The sequence below is a fragment of the Chiloscyllium plagiosum genome, unplaced genomic scaffold, assembly GCF_037043375.1.
Source record: "Chiloscyllium plagiosum isolate Xiang-an unplaced genomic scaffold, Cpla_swu_hap1 HiC_scaffold_14, whole genome shotgun sequence".
Classification (NCBI taxonomy): Eukaryota; Metazoa; Chordata; class Chondrichthyes; order Orectolobiformes; family Hemiscylliidae; genus Chiloscyllium; species Chiloscyllium plagiosum.
In genome coordinates, this window is record NW_028270152.1 from 89,473,662 (window position 1) to 89,481,642 (window position 7,981).

At 43.6% G+C, this 7,981-nt stretch overlaps 1 non-coding gene across 1 annotated transcript; it reads left to right on the forward strand.

Moving 5' to 3' along the window:
• Positions 1-7,473: 7,473 nt before the first annotated feature.
• On the forward strand, positions 7,474-7,555 carry trnas-aga (transfer RNA serine (anticodon AGA)). Its single transcript has one exon. It is a non-coding gene; the product is annotated as a tRNA-Ser (tRNA).
• The last annotated feature ends 426 nt before the right edge of the window (positions 7,556-7,981 follow it).

Genomic DNA, 7,981 nt, shown 5'->3' on the forward strand with positions numbered 1-7,981 from the left:
TGTGGACTTGTTGGCCTGAAGGCCCTGTTTCCCCACTGTCAGTAATCTAATTTGTCTAGCCCTATTCACTGCCAGTAGAATTACGCTCATTGAAGTCTTCTTGAAAAGATTCACCACTGGCAAATCTGATGTGCAAATTCGGTCTACTATTTTTAATCAGAGGTCAAAATATGAAAATGTTTCAAATACACGGAACTGCACTGGAGAGTGCATAGCTACCTTCAGGAGCTTATTCTGCTCTGATGTACACCCCCGAGAAATTGGGACGAGAGTGCGTTCTCACAGCTGAAGGGATCAAACATTTAAGAAAATAATAAGGAGGATATTCACTCTTTCAGAGGGTAGCAAATCTGTGGGTTTCCCAAGAACAGAGGGCTGTGAAGGCGAGGTGTATTCAAGGCTGTGATAGACAGACATGGAGCATCACGGAGATGAGGATAAAAACGAGGGTTGAGAATTAACCAAATCAGCCATGATCTCATTGAATGTTGTCGCAGACTTGATAGGCTAAATTGCTTCCATCTGCTCTCGTATCTTTGCCGTCATTTGGAAGATACCGGACACCATTTTAAAAGAAGAAAAGCACAAGTTTAGGGAGAGGTGGTTTCAATCAAACTGAATCAAAATTATTTATTGAGCGAAAAATCACACTTGGCATGTTTCCAGATTTCTTTGCTAGCATGACGAGCAGAGTTGATCAAGGTCGTCTGACTGTACTTGGGCATGAAACAAACAAAGATTAGTGACATAATCTTCATTTTCTTTATGTCAAAAGTAATATCTTTCCTGATGGTCACAACAAAGGAGATGCTTTCCAAGAAAAGACAGAGACTAAGTCAGCTGTAAACTCATCGATGACCAAAATATGGCTCGCGTTGTTCTCTGGGACAGATATGATTTATTGATTATTGTCATCCAAACTTTTTTTTACCATTGAACCGTGAGTGGGAGATTGGAAACTAAGATCACCCGTAACTATTGCCATCTTTTATCACTCACATGTAGTATTTGTTTCTTGTACGTAGTGGTTACTGCGAGTGCACTTGTAAACTACACCTGCGGATGACTTCTTTCCTCACTGGTCCTCATTTCTACACAAACACGTTTTACATCCTTATCTCCTGAATCAAAGTAATATGCAACCAATTAATAAATGTCACTAATACCTTGGCATTTCACACGCCTCCGTTTGTCACCTTCCAATGTAAATTAATAATTTTCCATGTTGCAATTGCACACAATAAGAGATAACAAAATACAGGGAGGTTTTTACCAGGTTTGCAAACGCACGCTATTGAAGCTAAAACGCAGGTTTCTGCCCAAAATACGATCACGGAAGCATGCACCGAACCGTCAGGAAGCACACAATAAGTCCAGTTCCATAGGGTATGACAGGAACAGCACCAGAAAAACCACCAAATTCCTTCTCTCGCCTAATATTTTGGATGTACATCTCAATGAGCAATCGAGTTTTACATATGTTCTAACAGTAGTTACAACACAAGGAATTAACCAGTGCTACAGACGGTACAAGCCCCTGAATCAGAAACACTCAATGCCCTACATACAACTACAAGAACATCTGCCCGTGGCGTATACGGGCTATCTGAAGTTCATGATTGCAGCTCGCTCGTTGTCCGACTGTTTCTCCGATATCGTGTTTCGTGCAGTCCCTGCGTGGAATCTTGACAACCACATTTGTCCTGCACAAGATGGGCATTGGATATTGTTTTCTGGTGAGCTTTCCCTCAGCGAGGCTGTTGGTTTATGTGCTGTCCTAAATCCGTGTGTTCAGAGGAGTCTGGCTATCAGTTTCCAGAAATTTATTTTATTAAAGGGAAGCAAGGTGTTTCAATTGCTTTATGGCATATCCTAGTTGACAATTTAGTGTGCCAGACATCTGGGAATGCAGTTGTGGGATACATATTCTAGGCAAAGAATTTGTGTGGCCGTCACTAATTGGCACAGCCAGCTGTCCCGAGTAGCTATACGTACAGACAGAAAGCATCCTCGAAAGTCGCACAACAGTAATAGAACATGGCAATCAGAAGGCAGCCAGAGATTTTCTAGAAGCAGGGCACCCATCCATGGATTCCATCAATAAACACATTGATCAGAATCCAATCTGCAACACCAACAACTGGACCCAGCGGCACTGAAACTAAATCAATTCCAACCGCCACAGGACAGTATGCTTCACAACAGGCTCTGCAAACCTGAGGATGTTACCCAGAACTGTGAGGATCCCACTTCCCAGCACCGCAAAACATTCCAACAACATCTCCATGAAGCACACGAGCTTCGCATCTTTCTGCTCCAAAGCACTCCGATTTTTCACAGCAGAGAATTGTACACTGAACTCCCGCGTGCAAGGTGAGGATGCCAAACCCAACACGATCAATAATGACAGTGAGAGCGAGGGCAACAATTTCCATTGTCATATGGACAGCCACAAACACTCTCTTTGAAAGCTACCTTCAAATATGAAAGTCTGTGCAGCAGTATAATCGGGGAACCAAGCAGCCTGCGCTGGGTATTCATATTTCAGACAATTTCCTTTGTTCACCGTTTTCACAGAAAGTGAATGGATATTACTATTTCATTGCTGATACGAAACCAGATTCTGCATTGTATCTGCTCGCCGTTTTTGTTGTTGCAGTGGCGAAAAGGTTGGCAATCGCGATGAGAAATGTTTTTTGCATTTCTCGCATTTCCTTCATTACTGTCCTGGTGAACGGGGCTGGTGATTGGTCCTCTCGATCAGATGGAGTCATCAGCGCATTGTTGACCTAATTTCATCACGAGTGCAATTGGTAAACTTCACTTTTCATGGGTTATTGCTGTTCCATTTTGTTTTATGTTTGTTGAGCACTTCCTGTGACATGGCAATGCACTAAATCTCCAGTATGTCCTGAATTGCCTCGCTGCCGTTTCTCTGAGTAGTTCATGACATAATCGGCCTGCACTGCAACAAAGGCAGCATGCATGCTTCGGTGTGTCTGACAATGGTCCACCCTCTCTGTTTTGCTTCTGTTCCACATGAAGAGCTGTCAGTTTCTGGATTCGTTGGAGAGCTGAGGGGGGTAACATTATCCGTGCGGTATTATTCTTCAGCCAAACTCCATGACGGCACAGTTGGGAAGGTGCCAAATGAATGGTCATTGGCAGCAAAAGTCCGGAAAGACCCTCATCGCTGGGTCAACTCGTCCCATCCACCCTTCAGAAATATAGGCAAACGCGCTGGCTGCGTAACAAACAGAGTGCATTTATTTGCAAATGGTCCATTAAAACTGGTGTCAGCTGCGGGAGCACATTAAAGTTGCCGAGCACGGAAAAAGACCCTCCTATCGAATCTGTCCATGCTGAACAGATAACCGAAATTAATTGAACCATATTTGCCAAAATGTGCTTCTTATTCCTGTCTATATGCCCATTCGGATGACATTGAATTTGCCTTAAATGTGGCAAATCATTCTGCACGCACAAAAATGTCTGGGTGAACTCGCTAAGTTTCTGCATGACACCATGACCAAACTTTGGGCCAAAGTTGGAAACTGCGACTAGAATAGATGGCTCTCTGATTAGCAGCAAAGCAGAAAGGGCGGAATGGCCTTTTCCCACTTTGTAAATCTTCGAAGACAAGTTGAAAATAATCTGCAACGAAAATGTTCTTGTGAGGATTTACTTGTGAGGATTCGGTACTCTCAGCACCGTGGCCCGGATCGTATTCCCGCTCATGGAATGGTTGTATTGTTCAGCAAACATATCGGTGTACCAGTACTTCTGCCGATTTTACGATGCTGGCAGGTCATTAGTTTTGTCCAAAACATTATGAAGGTTAACATAAAACAAATAGCTGCAGTTTCTGGAAATCTGAGCCAAAAACGAAAATTGTTTGCGGAACGCAGCAAGACTGAGAACAGAAACGTCGACTTTCCTGCACCTCGGATGCTGCCTGACCTGCTGTGCTTTTCCAGCATCACTCTGATCTAAAATCAGGTTTCCAGCATCTGTCGTCCTCACTTTTACATCGTTCCTTCAGTGTCGCTGGTTCCCAATGCAAGAACTCCATCTCTAGCGGTTTCATGTCTGTACCTCCGTGCTGAGGAGTTGAAGCGTGAAGAAAAATAACTCACCCCCTCCATCTCTGGGGTAATTAGGGACTGAGAATGATTCGTGTCACATTGAAATATATCGAGATGCGACTTAATGTTTGTCTTTAATTGGGAACCATCTCTTTCATTGTAACCATCAGGAAAGAACATTTCGTTCGCCAGAAAATGAAATGAATATGTCACTAACCTTTGTTTGCTTCAGGTCCAAGAATACTCAGATCAATAGCTCCCTTGCTTACCTCTGCTGGTCATGTTCGGAAAGAGATCTAGCAAATTGCCAAGTGTTACTTTCCTTTCAATAAATAATTTTGACTCAGTTTGGCTGCAAATATCTTTTCCTACCTTTGTGCTTTTCTTCTTTTACATTGGTGTCTCGCACCTTACAAATTTCAGCAAAGGTATAAAAGGAGATGGAAGCATTTAGCTCATCAAGTCAGCGAGAGCTTTCTATGAGATCACGGCTGATTTGGTCAATGCTCAATCTGGCCGGGTTGTATGTAGTCATGGCCGAGTGGTTAAGGCGATGGATTAGAAATCCATTGGGGCTTCCCCACGTAGATTCGAATCCTGCTGACTACGTTATGAATGCTTTCCTGCTGGAACAATTTTAGTTCAGAAAACCTATTTTGCAAACCAGGCCGGGGTAATTTGATTAGACTTGGGAAACTCGAGTTCTTCATCAGAAATGTTCCATATTTAAAACATTATCTCTGTTTCTCTTTCCAGATACACTGCTCGACACATCGGGTTTCTGCAGCTGTTATTGAACGTCCTAAGCAGAAGTGCTGCTTTTCATTAGATTCCTTTAATCCCTGTCCTCTGTTCTCTGACTCGGTTCAGTGGCAACACTTCCTCCTGATCGTCAAAGTGCTCATTCCCCACCGCTCCCTCTCCTATCATTATAAACAACCGCAGGAAATTGCCACTTAACCATCTTTGTTCCAAAGTGCAACTCACCAGCCTCGGGAATCTCTCCACCAAACGGGACTTCTCATCCTGGACATGGTGCAGACCAGAGGATTGTGAAGAGATACTGTGAAAATATTGTCAGTTGGCAGTTGGAAAAATGTTTAAGAAGCAAACCATATAATTTAGGCTCCAGCTTTGGAAATCTTGAGAAACTCTTTGGGAAATGGAATCAGAGGAGGATGAAGAAGTGTGAACTGTCGGACCGAGTAGAGGACGGGACATTGCCTCTGATGTTCTCGGGACAGGAACTGATCTGAGACATTGAAAGAATTCTCGCTCACGTACGTGAGGAATGCAAACTTCATCTGGACTCTGGGACAATGAAGAACTCTGGAACACTCAAGACAAAATCCAAATATTGACTGGGATCACTACAGTACGAGTACTATAGATGGGTCAGTTTTTTCCCAGTGTGTTCAGGACGGCTTCCTGACACAGTATGTAGACATGCCTTCAAGGGACGAAGCCACTTTCCTTTTAGTACTGGGTAACGAGCCTGGCTAGGTTTTAGATTCGGAAGTAGGTGAGCACTTTGGAGACAGCGATCACAATTCTCTCAGGATTACTTTCGTGATTGAAAGGGATAAGTGTACTCCACTGAGCAAAAGGTTCAGCTGGTGGAAGGGAAATTACGATGCAATGAGTTAAGATTTAGGAAGCGTAGAATGTGGTAGGAAACTGCAGGGGGTGAGCACCTTAAAATGTGGAGCTTATTCAAGGAAAAGCTCCTGTGTGTCCTAGATAAGTATGTACCTGTCAGGCAGGAAGGAAGATATAGAACGCGTGAGCCGTGGTTTACTAAGGAAGTGGAATCCCTTGTCAAGAAGAACAAGAACTCTTATGTTAGGACAAAATGTGAAAACACAGTTAGAGCGCTCGAGTGTTCCAACGATATCAGGAAAGACCTAAAAAGAGAGCTGAGAAGAGCCAGGGGGAGACATGAGAGTTGTTGGCAGATAGGTTCAGGGTTAACCGTGGTCTACGTTGACGCTCCCCTTTGTAGTCCTGGCGGGACGTCGCCTCTGTGCTTCCGCATTAAAAACTTCCTATTGTCCATTTCAAATTCCAGCTCTCCACAACGGACACCTCCGCCAGTTTGGGGGTATCTTACTGTGTGTCTCCCTCTGTGGGTGAAAATGAGCATGAGTTCCTCAAAAGACTTACAATTCGTTGTGGAAGTGTCATACATCTGCCCCGTTATTGTGCCATTTAAGAACATAGGATAACCTCATTGACATTTGCCCTGGAAACATTAGAACACACGAGACTTTGAGCCAAAGTTGGATACTGCGACTAGAATAGATGGCTCTCTGATTCGCCGCAATGCACACGGACGGAATGGCCTTTTCCCACTTTGTAAATCTTCGAAGACAAGTTGAAAATAATCTGCAACGGAAATGTTCAGAAAGGGTGTTTTATTTACACCAAATACTATAGTATCTATCGCCTTGTCTTGTTATTTACTTGTGAGGATCCGGTACTCTCAGCACCGTGGCCCGGATCGTATTCCCGCACATGGAATGGTTGTATTGTTCAGCAAACATATCGGTACCAGTACTTCTGCCGATTTTCCGATGCTGGCAGGTCATTGGTTTTGTCCAAAACATTATGAAGGTTAACATAAAACAAATCGCTGCAGTTTCTGGAAATCTGAGCCAAAAACGAAAATTGTTTGCGGAACGCAGCAGGACTGGCAATAGAATGGTCGACTTGCCTGCTCTTCGAATGCTGCCTGACCTGCTGTGCTTTTCCAGCATCACTCTGATCTAAAATCTGGTTTCCAGCGTCTGCAGTCCTCACGTTTGCCTAGTTCCTTCAGTGTCGCTGGTTCCCAATTCAAGAAGTCCATCTCTAGCGGCTTCATGTCTGTACCTCCGTGCTGAGGAGTTGAAGAGTGAAGAAAAGTAACTCACCCCCTCCATCTCTGGGGTAATTAGGGACTGAAAATGAATCGTGTCACATTGAAATATATCGAGATGCGACTTAATCTTTGTCTTTTATTGGGAACCATCTCTTTCATTGTAACCATCAGGAAAGAACATTTCGTTCGCCAGAAAATGAAATGAATATATCACTAACCTTTGTTTGCTTCAGGTCCAAGAATACTCAGATCAATAGCTCCCTTGCTTACCTCTGCTGGTCATGTTCGCAAAGAGATCTAGCAAATTGCCAAGTGTGATTTTCCTTTCAATAAATAATTTTGACTCAGTTTGGCTGCAAATATCTTTTCCTACCTTTGTGCTTTTCTTCTTTTACATTGGTGTCTCGCACCTTACAAATGACAGCAAAGGTATGAAAGGAGATGGAAGCATTTAGCTCATCAAGTCAACGAGAGCTTTCAATGAGATCACGGCTGATTTGGTCACTGCTCACGCCGGTTAGGCTGTCGGTAGTCATGGCCGAGTGGTTAAGGCGATGGATTAGAAATCCATTGGGGTTTCCCCACGTAGGTTCGAATCCTGCTGGCTACGTTATGAATGCTTTCCTGCCGGTGCAATTTTCGCTCAAAGTTCAGAAAACCTATTTTGCAAACCAGGCCGGTAATTGAGTCTGAATTTTACCAACGTGTAGGCAATGGATTGTTCAGCAACAGCACTGACACAGAAATGAAGATTGGGGACATCAGGAGCTGGTAGTGGACAGGTTTGGTGACAGAGAGAACAGAAGACGTAAATCAGTTCAGGACAAAAAGGGATCTCGTGGTCTTGCGCAGTTTTGTTCTCAGATGTTTGTGAGGGTGTCGCCTGCAATCCATGGATACTGAATGGAGACTGCAATGGAAACTGTAGACAATAGTTTCTTTCTCTGACAAATATACATAACAGAAATTGCAACGACGTTCAAACTTGTTTATGGATTAATGAATGAACACAAGTAGAGAACACCAACAATAGCGA